This window comes from Trachypithecus francoisi, unplaced genomic scaffold, assembly GCF_009764315.1.
Source record: "Trachypithecus francoisi isolate TF-2019V2 unplaced genomic scaffold, Tfra_2.0 Lachesis_group4, whole genome shotgun sequence".
Classification (NCBI taxonomy): Eukaryota; Metazoa; Chordata; class Mammalia; order Primates; family Cercopithecidae; genus Trachypithecus; species Trachypithecus francoisi.
In genome coordinates, this window is record NW_022681469.1 from 122968463 (window position 1) to 122984083 (window position 15621).

The 15621-nt window shown below is 39.7% G+C and overlaps 1 protein-coding gene and 1 long non-coding RNA gene across 10 annotated transcripts in view; one reads left to right on the top strand and one right to left on the bottom strand.

Moving 5' to 3' along the window:
* The window catches only part of LOC117072862, an 87073-nt gene extending 84286 nt beyond the window's left edge, over positions 1–2787 (bottom strand). The window contains exon 1 of the long non-coding RNA XR_004432979.1: positions 2745–2787. This is a non-coding gene — a long non-coding RNA (uncharacterized LOC117072862). The remainder of the gene's footprint in view (positions 1–2744) is intronic.
* AUTS2 (activator of transcription and developmental regulator AUTS2) overlaps positions 1–15621 on the top strand; it is a 1231856-nt gene that overhangs the window by 279157 nt on the left and 937078 nt on the right. The gene's annotated exons all lie outside the window — the stretch shown is intronic.

The following is a 15621-nucleotide window of genomic DNA, read 5'->3' on the forward strand; positions in this document are numbered from 1 at the left end:
CACAGGTGATAGAGGCATGGGGTCGAGGCTTGCTCTCCTGTTTATCCCCAGTCTGTTCTCCAGACCCCCTAACCAAATTTCTCATAGAGGTGACCATCACAAGGACCTGGTGAGTGGCTCAATCGGTGACAATTTATGACCACTCCTGGGGAAATAGCTCAGAGTGCACGTCCTTCGTGTGGTAGGTCCCAAATATCATCTTTGTATGTTCAAGGTAGCATAAGCAGCTTTAGTTGCTGCCATTGGTTTCAGGAGAATCACCTGGATGTCAGTGCCTTGGGGTTATTAATAATGGTAAAAAAAAACAATATGAGAGTGGAGCTTAAAAGTAGACCAAGACGTTGTTAGTCGTGCACTGCTGTTTAATTTTCAAGTTAAGTGGGTGCTAAAACTTAACTACCCTGTCTGCTGAGATAGTCACTTTCTCCTGGTCCTCCTCAGTTGTAAAGAGAAGAGGTTGGACTTAATGCCCTTCAAGGCCTTTTCTCTCTGACTTTCTGTGAAACTCCAAGGTGAGTCCTAAATTTTGTTTTGGTCTGTAAATTTAAATGCTTCCCCTGCTGAGCTTCTTTGAGCTGAGAATAGAATGGATGGAATTTGCACCCTCTCTCTCTTTCTGTCCCATGTGATGCTTTGATTGGTTGTTAATAGAAGGGAAGGTAGTCAGAAGGCAAGGAAGCCTTGGGAAAAGAAGAGGAGTGAAAGTACTAAAGAATAGGAACAACTGGGGTTCAACCCTGGAATAAAAAAGACTTCACAGTGCAGTTACTAGGCTTGCCTCACTCTTTGGAATCATGAGAGGTTTGCCTAGGTATGTACTGCAAGGCCTGTGTGGCCAGAGACTGAGTCTTGGATTTACTCTTTTTGCCCTGACATTGCCTTGTGTAGCACTGGATATCAGTAGGTACTAATTATTTCTTCTTTACTTAACTTCCTGGAAACCACTGCAATTGTCAAGTGAATAGAAGTGAATAGGACTGTTATATTCAACATTATAGAGAAGGGTCCATGCTCATAGCATCTTCATCATTCCAAATATTGTGCTCGTTGAAGCAGAGAACCTTGTCAGGACAGTCATTATACCAACGTTTATGAAATGAAAGCAAGAGCTGTTAACCAATGTATAAAATTTGAGGATATTGTGCTTTCAAAGGAAGCAAAGAGGGTTTAAAATTATTCCAGTGGAATATCTCTTTAGCCTTACTTAAGGATTATTTAAAAAGAAATAGAAATAAAGATTGTTTAAAAAGAAAAAGAAATAAAGTTAGAGGTGAATAGATAGTATATGTAAGAGCTTTATGTTTTGGTCATATTAAGGTTTATTGTTAAGTTACAACAAAAAAGTTGTTAACTATCATGTCTCCTGCTTTGCAGGCTAATTTTCTTTTAATGTATTCTGAAAACGGCCCTCAGATTTTGATGAAGTGTTAGACAAGATGACAGAGAGACTGTTAGTAACTGGCAGAAGTTATTAGTCTCAGGCTCATATTCATTTATTTGTGGCTGTTGATTCTAGTCACTCCTATTCTTATCTCCATCCAAAAATAGGCATTAAACCCTAATCTCTTGTGGATGTTGGCTTTGTAGATTTAGGAGAATAAGAACACGTGAACATGCCTGGTTAGCCATCTCAAGATTTGTTATGAGCTAGTTGACTTCAAGAGCTAGTGAGCTGGGTTGTGCAGGATACTTCTTACCGGATAATTCTACCTTAGATAGATGCTCTAGTTGCTCTGCTAAAATCCTCTGTTCTGTCAAGCCTGTCAGAGCCAGAGTGAAAAAACAAAACAAGCAAAAACAACAACAACAAAACCCTAGTAGAGTACCTGAACTTTAAATTACAGAGTTTAAGGACTGAAAATGATTTTGAGGATCCAGAGTAGGACTCCCAAACGCACATGTTCCTGGGATAGACAGGTAGCAGAGTGAATGAATTGGACAACTAACTAAAAGCAATGGGGGAGACTGAAGAGACATTCAAATTTAGAAAATTTTAAGGATATTATACCTGCCTGACAAAGAGGTGTTTTTAAAATTTTTAATTTAATTTTTATTTTTGTTTTATTTTCTGTCTCTGGTGCTTGAATCAGGAGGACAGAGGACTCTGATGCTATTCAGCTGCCATTTTGAGTACCCTGGACCCTCAGTATCAGGTTATCTATTTCTGGTTGAAGGATGATGGCCTGAGTACAGATAGGAAAAGGCATTTAACCAAGGAGAGACAGCTAGTGAGGGCTGGAGCCTGGGGCTCTAAGGTGCAGTCTGAGATTCTTTTTCTACACAGTGGTGATATCTGAAGGGGAAGGCAGGAACACCTGGATTTCAGTTAGGGATTTAAAAAAAAATCTTTCTCTTTTTTTTTTTGGAGAGGTATAATTAACATACAATCAAATGCACTTGTCTTAAGGGATAGCTTGATACAGTCTTATGTATGTGTCCTTTCATGTCACCACCACCCAGATCACCCCAAGATTTTCCTTGTGCCCTTTTCCAACCTCTCCCACACCCCTGCACTGGAATCACAATTTACCAGGGAACCATGGCAGTTTCCTTCCCCTTGCAGAGCTGGTCCATCTGTCACTGGCCCAGTTCCTCCCCTTACCTCCCTCTCCTCAGATTCAATTGTAAAGAGCTATAGCAAACACAAGGGTACATGTTGCTTAAATTTTTTTCCCACATAACCCAAGAGAATGTTGGGTTTCTTTAAAGTGAGCTATCTAATTATGCCAATGCCATTGACTCACCAAGTAGGGTGCCAGCTCCCACAGGATGTGTCCTTCACAGGGTTCTGAGGGTACTGCTTCTTGCAATGTCAACTGCTTTATACAAAAGCCTATTTAGGTCACATGATATTTGCCAAGCTATTAATTATTCGGAGGCTACTTTTCCTCTGAAAGAACTTCAGATGTCCGATGTCATGATTTTATTAAATCAAAGACCCACATTTCATTGTAATGGACATGGCACTCAAAACCTGGGGACTGACTCATTGAAAATATAGCCAACACAACACTCAAAACAAAGCCCACCTCATAGGCAAGGCAGCTTCCTTAAAAAAAATAGCCAGTTCCCAGGCTGAAGCTGTTAAGCAGATTTTTATGCAGGGCTTCAAGTTACTAAAAAAGCAGGATTCAATATGCCTTTCCCTTTGATTTATAGGAGGGGGTGGGAAGTAATGCTGCTGCTCTCCCCTTACCCCCTTCAGGCTTTTACCATATTCTGAAAGCAATGCTTGAAGGACCTATAAATGGATTTTGGCTGTCTCCTAGTGCAGGGATTAACATAGAATTATAGAAATGTGCTGCATGGTGGTTGGGAAAATACGGAGGATGCCATTCTCTTTTTGGAGGGACATGGTGCTCCCCTCTCTTGCCTGTGGATGTTCCCTATAAAGCAGCCTGTCACTGTGAAAAATGCACACCCTGTACCATCTCACAGTTATAAAGGTTAAGTAAGCATCTTGAGCAGTGCCCCACTGCTTTTGTACTTTCCTTAATGTCAGCCGATAAAGGATTATTGAAAAAAGCTTGCAAGGAGATAAAAGGCTTGCAGGTTGAGGTTGAACAATTGAAATTTTCTGTTCCCAGTGTAGTAAATTACCAATGGCAGATTTAACGTTTGTTAATTGTCAGAGCAAAGTACTAAGGATTGTTTTCTTTTGCCTAATTAATTACCTCATCTGGAGTGGAATGTTAATTCAGATAAATGATTATTTCTTAATACCTCTGAAGCTTTCCTTGGAGTCTCCTAGAATTGCCAGTCCTGAAGTGTGGTTTCCTCGCATTCTGAGGAAGATGGGGGATAGGAGAACAACGTGACTACTCTCCTGGCCTTCTTCATGTCTCAGAAGGTGGCAGGATAACTTGTTTCGACTTCTGGTGATGGAGTTGGTTTGCTGTTCTCATTAGCAGAACATGAGTGTGCTTTTTTGAATCCTGTGCCTCATAACCAAGTTTTTGAGTTAGTCTCTCGTGTGGTTTTGAATTTAACATTGAACATTCTTTTTACCTTTGGAAATTCTCAATTTGGGGCACCTGCTGTGAACATTAAAGATGATATCCTGGCTGGGCGCGGTGGCTCAAGCCTGTAATCCCAGCACTTTGGGAGGCCGAGACGGGCGGATCACGAGGTCAGGAGATCGAGACCATCCTGGCTAACACGGTGAAACCCCGTCTCTACTAAAAAAATACAAAAAACTAGCCGGGCGCGGTGGCGGGCGCCTGTAGTCCCAGCTACTCCGGAGGCTGAGGCAGGAGAATGGCGTGAACCCGGGAGGCGGAGCTTGCAGTGAGCTGAGATCCGGCCACTGCACTCCAGCCTGGCGACAGAGCGAGACTCCGTCTCAAAAAAAAAAAAAAAAGATGATATCCTTTGGAAAGGACACTCTAGTTTCCTTAACTTGCTTTTTACCTTTAAGTTATTTTACCTCCTGATGTCTATTCAGAATGCGAGAGGCAGGTTTTTATTCCTTCTTGAATCTAAACTGTATCACCTCTCATAGTTGTGAATAGACAATATTCAAAAAAGGTAAAATCGTGACTCATGCAGATATAAAATATCCATATGTCAAAAATTTTACTTATTTTAAATGAGGGAACCAGACAGATGTTACAACAGGTACCAAAGAGAAATGAAAGAACCACAAATTTATATGGAATAAAGGAAGATGAAAATGAACCCACAAATGAACACAAAACTCTTTTGGGGGAAGGTTGTTCCTCTAGGGGACAGAATGTATTTGCATAGCTATAGACACTTTTCAGAGTTGTAAAATCGCCCAGTCAGACACAAAGGTAAGTGTCCCTGTAGGATGAGACCATTTTCTGAAAGGAGGGCCATTAATCTCTTTTGCTTTTTTCTAGGGTCAGAAACTTCCCCTTAGACAGTTTTGTATGAGATTTTAAACCAGTTACGTAGGATGACATTGTATCTTCAAAGTAGATTAGAGATGAATTATGTGGCTTATTTTTCTTTTTAGAAGGAAGCTCAAAGGTGACTTGGGGAGATGGGCTGGTAGATCTGGGCCACTGGAGGCGAGCTACAACCCATGTGACCCAGTTACCCCGCACCGTCTCTACTCCTGATAAGGCACTTGTTTTATGAGCACTTTTCATAATGATATGAAAAGGCAGTGGGATTCTGTCTAAGATTATCTGGAGTGAAAGCTGGAGGCTGATATTAAATGGATAGTTCTGTTTTCTTTTGGTGCTGCCAAGCTGAGCTGCTTAAAATGATGCTTGGAAAAATGCCTCCTGAGTCAGGAAGTTGTCTGATTAGTGAAGAGATTTCCGAGACGCTTGGCTCAGAGACTACCCCATCATACCACACATGTTCTTTTCCATATTCACCTGAGTCTTCCAAAGATATAAGGACTTGGGGGGTGGTGATAGGTTGTACATTCTTACATACACATATGTGTGTATTTGTGTATACAGTCTGTTGATCCATGGGTTCTGTATTGGTCGATTCAGCTAACCATTCATGGAAAGTATTTGAAGAAGAAAAAAAGGATGTTTGATTCTATACTGAACTTACACAGACTTTTTTCCTTCTCATTATTCCTTAAACAGTACAGTATAACAACCATTTATATAGCATTTAAATTATATTAGGTATTATGTAAGTAATGTACAGATGATTTAAAACATGGGAGGATGTGAGTAGGTTATATGCAAATTTTACAAAGGGACTTGAGCATTCATGGATTTTAGGATCTTGGGGGATCCTGGAACCAATCCCCCACAGATACAGAGGAACAACTGTATTCGTATAACTACATAGGCCAGAGATTGGCTTTAGGGGAGTCTGCAAAGTTCCATAATTACATGCATTTTTCTTAGGCAGTATTGTGTCTATCAGATTCTCATATTCTCCAAAAGTTTTATGATTCTTCAAAAGTTTAAGAACTGCTTACAGAAACCATGCCCCCAGTAATTATTCTGAATCTGTGTGTTACCATGTTTATGACTTATAAAAGAAAAAGTCTAGATGTAGGTTCCACCTAATTACAGACTCCACTGCTGTAGCCATAGCTAGATTGAGTTGTGTGGCAGCCCTGCCCCAGAGCTGGGGAGGCTGTGTAGCATGCCCCTCCACACCTGAGTACATCCTGGGCATGCTGAAATTAAACCCAGGGAGATACAAAGCAGCATAATGCCATTAAGCCCAGCACCCATTGGCTTGGGGGTCAGCCTCCTGACTTCTGTGTCTCATTCCCTGCTCTGGAGCCTGTCCGTCTCTCAGGCTTGCAATCTGCCTTCCTGTCTCTCTGACAGACCTGTGACTTGGGCTATGGTTCTGATGCCAGGAAATAATGCAGGGGTGGGAGTCTTAGTCCCAAGCAAAATAAATCACTGCTCCCATTAGACATTACAATGTTTAAACCCAAGTACATCTATCTGCCTTCAAAACCAGGATTTACAGCATGGCAAGCAGGTGCCATGCCTCCAATAACGCATACTTTGTTCCAACATTTAGTAGATTACTGTGAGATTTTAAATTCAAATTCTCAGACATTCACTTTGTTTAGGAAATAACCGCAATAAAGCAAATTGTTCCCTGTTCTTTTTTCCCCCCACAGTGCAGCCAAGTGAGAGCAAATCAATTCACAGTCAATTTTTTGTTGCTGTTTTCCTCCATGCTAGAGAAGAGATGATGCGGCTCTCTCTTGTTGCAGCCTTGTGCTGGGTGTGGTTCCCTCTCCTTAATTTGTCATCTGAAAGCAATTTTGTTCAATTAAAGATTAGAATTAAATTTCAGTTGTAGGGCTTCTGTGCAGAGGAAATGATGCATTAATGAACACACAGATGTCATCTTGCAGCCATGATGCTTGCAGAACAGTTTCTTCAGGATTCAAATAATAAAAGGGGTCACGGCAGCAGGAGCATTGTTTACTGGTTGGCAGACTAAGTGGAGGCTCACATTTATTTGCAAACCATTTATCATTCTGTATACTGAGAGGGAAAACATACTTTATTTAAAATATTTGAAATAACGACTTTTAAAATCAGATAACAGAAGCATTAATGCCAGGTGCCATGCAGTAAATTGTATAATGCTGTTGGGTTGGCACTGATGCTGTGATTTGTGTTGCTAATGATCTGTCCAAATAGATGGGAGTTGAGAATAAAAAGAGAATATTCCTGGAAAGAGACAAGGCAACTAGTGAATTAAAAGCATAGTGGGAAAGGGAAAAAATGTGTAGGATCGTATTTTACTTATTGGAAGACCCATCTGCTCTTCTGTACACACATTATGTAAGTTTTACTCTCTGTATCACAAATAACTCGCAGGGTGGATAGGAAATTCATATATCTGCCTTCAACTGTATTTTTCACTCACAGACGTGAGTGAACAGAAAGATTTATGTCTTGTGTGTTGGACATTACAGGATGGCAGGTTTTTTGTTTTGTTTTGTTTAAGGACGTTGTATATTTAGACTGTGGTATTCTGTGCTCTGCTTTGCTTGAAGTGAGTGATAACTGACTTCTAGAGAGAAGAAGGCAGCAAGTGGGGAGTGGGAGTTTAGGGAGGTGGAAAAGGGTTTCTGTGAGACAATATTGGCTTGTATGGTCTTTGGGCCTGGGCTACACACATGCCCTTTGACACTTATGGTTAAAGTGTTTATTTCCAGATGGTGCCCAGAGCTATGTTCTGTGTGTCCTGAGTCACTGATGAATTTTTAAAATTTTATAGTCTCTGTGCTGTCCAGAATTTCTTAGATGTGTTTTGAATACAGAGGGCTCTCAATATAAGGTGGCATCCACCCTGGTCATTGATGTTGACAGGGATGAAACTTACTTAAAACCCTCTAATTTCCTAGTTCAAAGACTCTTCCTCATTCCTCTTTCCCTGTCGCCAAAGGACCCTGTAATGTTGGTTAAGGGTTAATGGTTCTCTCCTTGAAATGTTTTCTTTCTGCGACCTCACATTTTTCCTTTGCTTTATCCATATCTTATGGCAAGGCCATTCTCTTTCATTCTCATTTCCCTTTTAACCCGTGTGTACTGCATCAAGTTCTATTTTGCTGTCTCTTTGAACTTACAGACATCATCAGTGCATGTCATCCTTTATTAAAAAAATACCAGTAATAGCCCAATTTTTGTTTCCTGTCATAATTTTTCTCCTCAGCTTCATATTCATATCTCTCTTACAGAAATTTTATTAGAAGCTCAATGTGTCTAGAATAAAATATACCCTTTCCCTAACTCTTCCTTACCTTTTATAATGGTGCTTAAGTTTTCCATGTCTTCCTGCTTAAAATTGTATTCATGTTTGTAGTCTTCTCCCTGACTTCATTTCTCATGAGTTCTACCTTTTCCTTGTCTCTTTTAAGTCCTTTCTTTTCATTTCTTTTGCTGCCTGCCTTGTCCAGCTCTTCCTTACACATCGCCTGCAAATAGCTGATCAGCCTCTTAACTGATCTGGTAGTTAATGGTGTCTTTTGCCTCCAAGCCTGCCTTTAGTCCTCTGCTCATCTATTTATTCCTGCCTACTACTCCAAAGCCTTCAATGGCTCCCCATTGCCCAAAAATGAATTCCAAACCTCCCAGGCCTGGTGATTAAGTAGTTCCCTCCCAGACCCAAACAACCCAGCACCCTATCTTTTACTAACTTTTCCTTGTAGATGTGTGTTTTGTTCTCCTTATTCTCCCCTGCATGCTTTTCAGATTCTGTCCTTGCTAAAGCCCAGCTTGGATGCCTCTTCTAGGAAACCTTCCATGATTGCCCCCCTGGAGTGTACTTTCTTTGCTCTAGGTGTAAATGACTGCTGTACTTATGTTAAGGCACCTGTCACATACTGTAGGTATTTAAGGACCTCTTCTCTCCACTGGATTATCATCATTTTGATAGCATATTCCTTTTCTGTTTGCAGCAGAGCTTTGTCTATTAATTTTAAATGCAATATACTGTTGGAAGTAGTAGTTGGAAAAAATCACAGCACAAGCAAAGTTCTGGAATACAATTTTTAGGTCTTCCCCAATATTTCTGTCACAGTAGGTGATGTGCACTTATAACAGAAGATGATGGTCAGAAAGGTAAGAGCATAGGGTCTGAGTTGGCTTCAACTAGAATGTGAGAACGGAGATAGAAGAAATTATTTTCACCTACCCAGGGATTTTCTAGCATAGCCTATGGGTTGTGGTTTGCCCAGCAACACCTTAATCTAGTTGCTTATGTTTAGTAAGCATTTAGAGCCTGGGTTAGCCGACTGGGGTTCAAGACTCTTGGCCTTTAGGCCAGCACTTGATGCTTCTGTCAGCCTGGAAAAAGGACCCATGTGTCACTCAGTGGTTCTTTAGCTAGCTTGAGCAAGTGAAGAAGTCTAGGAGGCAGATGTCTTCTGCCAGCTTCAGCCTTTAGGATTGTCAGGGTGGTCTGGGGCTTGCTCTGTTGTGTCTCGTAAAGAGGATGAAGGAGCAGTGAGAGTTGTGTAGACTAGCAGTATCCTTTCATCGGCTTTGTAGTGAGCCACCTTAGGTGGTCTTTTCTCTGCTCTTAAAGGGGAATTCTGACTCCTTGAGTTGATGACATGGAGTTTGGGAGGCAGACAGGCCTTGAGGACTTGGTGGGAGTTTGTAATCTGTGGCTATTGTGTCTGGGCGGCCTGGCTGAGTTCATCACAAGGGTGGATTTTTAAATTGCCTTCTTGGCTCACCTACTCAGATTGAGTCACTGAGCAGTATACATGTAGATGCTTTTAACAAGTAGATTATATTGAATCACCTTTAATAGGAAGATGACTAACACAAGGGAGTTGTTTTATTTTTTAAAACTGCTCACGTTCCTGAACTGCAGAAGCAGTTACTTTTTAAAATATGGTCGTGAATATTTTTTCCTTTTCAGTTTCCCCAGGGGAGTGATGTTCTGGTTCTGAGTTCTAGTACAGCATTTCCTTCTTGACTTTTTGTCCTTGCCTAAATTCCCTTCCAGCTCTTCCCTTCCAATCCACTGACCCAGGACTAGAGTACTAAAACCAGACTTGTTTCTCCTTATTTTTGTTCGTCTAACTTAAGAGTGCATGGCAAAAATCCTCCTTTGTTTTTAACTAACCGCTTTAAAAACCTCACCCTATTTTCATAATGTGTCACCCTCCCTCTCTACCCCTATTTTTTCCTCCTAAATTAAACCAACAGGAGTTATTTGAAATTGGCAACAGTGCCAGAATTAGCAAATAAAAATACAGGACACATAGATAAATTTGAATCTAGATAAACAAATGATTATTTTTTAGTGTAAGTGTGTCATGCAATACTTACACTAAAAAATCATATAGAAAATTCAAATTTAGGTGGGCATCCTGTATTTTATTTAGTAACCCTATATAGGCATATATTTGAAATAAAAATAAAATTTTACATTAAAGAAAACATTATAAAGAAGAAAATTTTAAGTTTATTGTATGTTAAATACTCCTAATGCTTTCCTTACTGAAAAATGTAAGACTGTGGACAAATTATGAAACAGTTTGTATATAAGATTCATAAGTTAGCTACCTATTGAAAAGCTTCTGTTGGCTATTGGAGTCAGCCATTTATCCTAGGATTCAGCTTTATCTCTTTGCTTTCTAACAAGATGCTGCTCATTTTGAGGTGAGAATATTTAGTGCAAGCAGTAGACCCTTGTTACACACAATGTATCACAAACACGTGTGTCAAAGACAAATGTTGAAGTATTCAATAATTTTTTCCTCATTTAAATTGTGCCCAGCGCTCTTAGCTCAATTTCTTCTTGCATAAAGATTCTTAACACAAACAATCGGATGATGAAGACAGTAAATTCTTGATTGAGGGAAGTTTTTATCCAAGACTAGCTTCCCTCTGTCACCCAGGTTATATGTGGAGTACAACCTAATTATGAAGCTAAATCTTCCTCAGACCACATAAGACTACTCCAAAGCTTATTAAAATGATGCTGCAATATTTGTACCATACTTTGCTTTTTACCAAGCCTGTGCATACATTCTGATTTGATTCTCATGACAGTCTGTGAGAGAACAGTGATGATTTGTCTCCTCATTTTATAAAGGATAAATTTGAATTTTTGTTAGGTGAAATGGCTTGCCTAAGATCAAGCAGGACTTAAATCTTGATCTTAGGCCTTTTGGGTCATTGCTCTTTCCACTACCTGTATTGACTTTTGAATGTAAGTGATTTGGGGCTTAGGTAGTTTAGGAGTACCAGTGTTCCCCTCTGCTAGCTTGGAAAATGAAGAACTGTTTTTATACCTGTGCATTGTGCTGGAAGAGGTATTTGCCTTTGGTTCAGTGCATATCTATAATACACGTTGGTTCTTTTGAGGAATAGCCGCTTCCCCTGTACAGGCAGCCTTTCTGAATGAAGGGGATCAGCCACCGTTGACCTGTGAGTTTGAAGTATTGCACTGTTAATGGTTTGGCAGGATTTTTTTGAACATGTAGTTGTATCACAGAGTTACGCAAGCAAAATATTCTTGGAAATGACATTCTGCACAACCATAGGGAGAAATATTGGGAGGCTGGCAAGAGAGTCAATTCTATCAGTGTTTATTGAGCACCTATAATGTGCATTTGTGTATACTGGATAACGTGGATGAGAAAAAGTCTAAGTCCTACTCAGGAGCCCTTCCCACCACAGTACCTTCATTAGCCTCTCCTGCCTCTCAGTGCTTGAAATTCCTGGCTCATTTTTGATATATTTTGTTGCTGATTTGAGGCATCATGTCCTTTATTTTGATAAAATGTTATCTAAATAAATATTTTATATGTTACATAAATTATTGAAATAAAATACTATTTTTTATTTGTTATGTATATTCCCCTAATGAAGTTTGAACTTTTTGAGGTCAAGGATCATATATATATATATATATATATATATATATATATGCAAATAAATTTGTGGTATTCTTAGGGAATCTTGGATTAGTAAATAGATAACATCCCTTGGTTGTTGTATAACTATATTCAAAGGATCCATGACTCAATGATGGGGTAAGGAGGCTAAAAGAGGCAAAGTCAATGACTGAATTGAACATGGCATATCATCTCAAATTATACTGGGAAACAAAATGATTGTCTACCTGTTAACCAAATAGATGCAGTTGATATCATTCAGGCCTCACATAAGTTCCTTAGTGTGTAATCTTGGTCCTTAGAATGAGATGAGGAGCAGGTACATATTCAGAGCCTCATAGTTTGATGGCATGGGAACTGTATCTTTGGAGATAATAATAGAAAAAACTGTGCCTTATCTGATTAAAAATGATTTCCTAAAAAGTACTTGGATAATTCCTAATTGTTCTGGTTTTCATAAATGTTTGGAAAATGCTGTTTGAGACTGTGATTGGTAATCTGTGGAAGCCTGTTAACTTCTTTTTATAATTCAAAAGCCTTTAATATATGGGGCAAGAGAACATGGATTGAAAAATGGTTAAGAGTAACTAACTTTATTGTAAGTCACTGGTGATATTTGGTCCCTGCCTTTGTTCTTTTGTTTTACTTTCTTTCCTCATAGGACCCACCACCTTTTAACATATTAGTAAGACCAGGGGAATTTGTTCACTTTGTTCCTTGATATATATCAAATCATGTTGCTTAAGTTAAAGCTGAAATAGATATTTAGGTTAAAAATTATGTAGATATTTAAGTTAAAAATGTGAATTGGCATAAGGAAAAATATTGAGAACAATGTAGCAAAAATTGTCATATATATTCATACCTGTGTGTATGTGTGTGTGTTATATATATATTCACATGTTAAATACAGACATACACACAGACATGTAAGTATCAGAGATGAAACAAAAAACAAAAATAAAACAACCTGTGTTAAGTACTGTGTTAGTACTAAGGATGATAGAAAAAAGTAAAACCCCAGATCCTTGGCCAGAGACGCTTACTTGTCTTACACTACTTACAGCCCCTTCTTTACTACACGGCAGGTTAACTTAATCAGGACAGTCTGTATAAATTGTGGGGCCCAGTGCAGAATGAAAGCGTGGAGCCCCTTGTACAAAAAGTAGGACAAAGATGCCATTAAAGGTGGTAAAATATAAAATATTTTTCTTCTAGGGGATCTCTCTCCGCTTTTTATGGTGTTTTAAATTAGCTATTTAATGTTGCTTTAAGTGAGGAAAAATTAAAATTTTAAAACGCTAGCATGAGTTTTACCATTCATTGTTCTGTTGTGCAATGCCAGTTTTAAATGCAGATATGAGAGCATTCAACTTGTATGTAGAATGACTGAATTTATACAGTTTATGTTCATAGGCACATAATGTATTTTGTTTTTACCGCCCAGGGGAAACACTGCATGAAACAAATTCAGTGGTTTTTATTTCACTTGTTGATATGCACATATTTAATGAACACTCTCTACCTTCAGATTACAATGAGTAAGGAAGGACTGAAAGGGACCGTCTTGCCCTTTTCTCTTGTGTCATTTTCAGTGTAAGTGGTTGGCTAATACAGGGAAGTAATATGTGTAAGAAAAGGTATGTTAGGACTTCTTGCCATTCATTTTTGTTTTAGAACACTATTTCCAGTTTTCTGCCTTTAAATTGAAATTTTGATTTGAAGGGAAAGTATGGGCTCCCAAGGTTGTCTCTGGCTTCGTCATAACCATAACACACTTATAGGGTAATCCCCCCTTTATCCATGGGGAATACATTCCAAGACCCCTAGTGGATGCCGGAAACCACAGATACTACTGAACCCTATATATACTATGCTTTTTCCTATACATGCGTGGCTGTGGTAAGTTTAATTAGGCACAGTAAGAGAGCTAACAACAACAGAGATTTAACAACAACAACTAAAAGTAAAGCAACCGTTATTAACCATACTACTAAAAGCTATGTGAATGTGGTCTCTCTCTCTCTCTCAAAATATCTTACTGTACTCCACTCACCCTTTTTGTGATCTGTTGATATGATAACTGAGATGGCTACTAAGTGACTAATGGATGAGTAGCATCTATAGTGTGGACCTGCTGGACAAAGGGATGATTCATGTCTGGGTGAGACACAGCAGGACAGCACAGGGTCTCGTGCTATTCATAATACCTCAAAATTTAAAACTTATGAGTTATTTCTAGAATTTTTCATTTAATATTTTCAGATTGTAGTTGACTATGGGTGACTGAAATTGTGAAACTGCAGATAAGGGGTCCTCTAATTTTTACTGAACTGTCATGTATTGCGGGCTCACTGGAATTCTGTGTTACTGGGGCATACAGACTGTATGAATGGGGCAGCCAGGAATTCAGTCGCGCCTGTTGTGTGTATTTTTTCTACTCATGGACATGTTACACTGTCTTATCCAACTTAACTTACAAAACAAAGTTCAAAGATAAGATTATAGAGCATTAAGCCAAGTGCTGAGCCCTTCCAAGTGCAGGGCCCTGAGTGATTGCACAGGTCACACACCCATGTAGCTGGCTCTGACCTTAATAGATAAGGAAGCACAGCAGAGACATATGCTGGGCCTGATGGCCTCCCCTTGTTTTCAACTGAGGAAAGCATGAATAATCTCTTATTTTCCTTGTTTGAAGCTCAGGCTTCAAAAGTAGGAAAGGTTGAAACATCAATCCATTGTGCCTTTCCACCTTTTATCTGTAACTTACTGATATGTTTTTTTCCTCCTCCTTCCTTTGTCATGTTGGATATGTCCTTAATATATCAGTGTCAAGTGTTGTGCCCAAATGTGAACCTGAATCTATTCTAAGTACTGAAATTAAAACAGTGTTTCTTTGTTTAGTTTCTAATGTATTTGGTGTGCTATAGTATCTACAACAGCATCTTAAGAGGCGTTAACATTTTTGCCTTTTTTTCTCCCCAATTATACAAGTCATTTTTCTTTTTCTGATTTGTCATCTCCTGAGAAAGTAGGCCTCCCTTTTTTTTCCTTGCATGTGGCAGATTAGCATCCTGTGGTCCATTGCAGCCACCACAGTGGCTGGTAGGAAGTAGAACTTGTAGAAGGTGCAGTTAAAACTGCTATTAAAGTACTAAAGAGGCCGGGCGCGGTGGCTCAAGCCTGTAATCCCAGCACTTTGGGAGGCCGAGACGGGTGGATCACGAGGTCAGGAGATCGAGACCATCCTGGCTAACACGGTGAAACCCCGTCTCTACTAAAAAATACTAAAATCTAGTCGGGCGAGGTGGTGGGCGCCTGTAGTCCCAGCTACTCCGGAGGCTGAGGCAGGAGAATGGCGTAAACCCGGGAGGCGGAGCTTGCAGTGAGCTGAGATCCGGCCACCGCACTCCAGCCTGGGCGACAGAGCGAGACTCCGTCTCAACAACAACAACAACAACAACAACAACAAAAAAGTACTAAAGAAACTTCTTTGCCCGCTCAGATGAGGACCATGAAGTTGACTTTCACCTTTGAGGTGGCACTTGATATAGCCTATATTCTTTTTTTTTTTTTCTTTTTTTTTTTTTGAGACAGAGTCTCACTTGTCACCCTGGCTGGAATGCAGTGGTGTGATCTCAGCTCACTGCAACCTTCGCCTCCCAGGTTCAAGTGATTCTCCTGCCTCAGCCTCCTAAGTAGCTGGGATTACAGGCATGCACCATCCCACCCAGCTAATTTTTGTATTTTTAGTAGAGACCACCTCACTGTGACTACACTGCTACTAC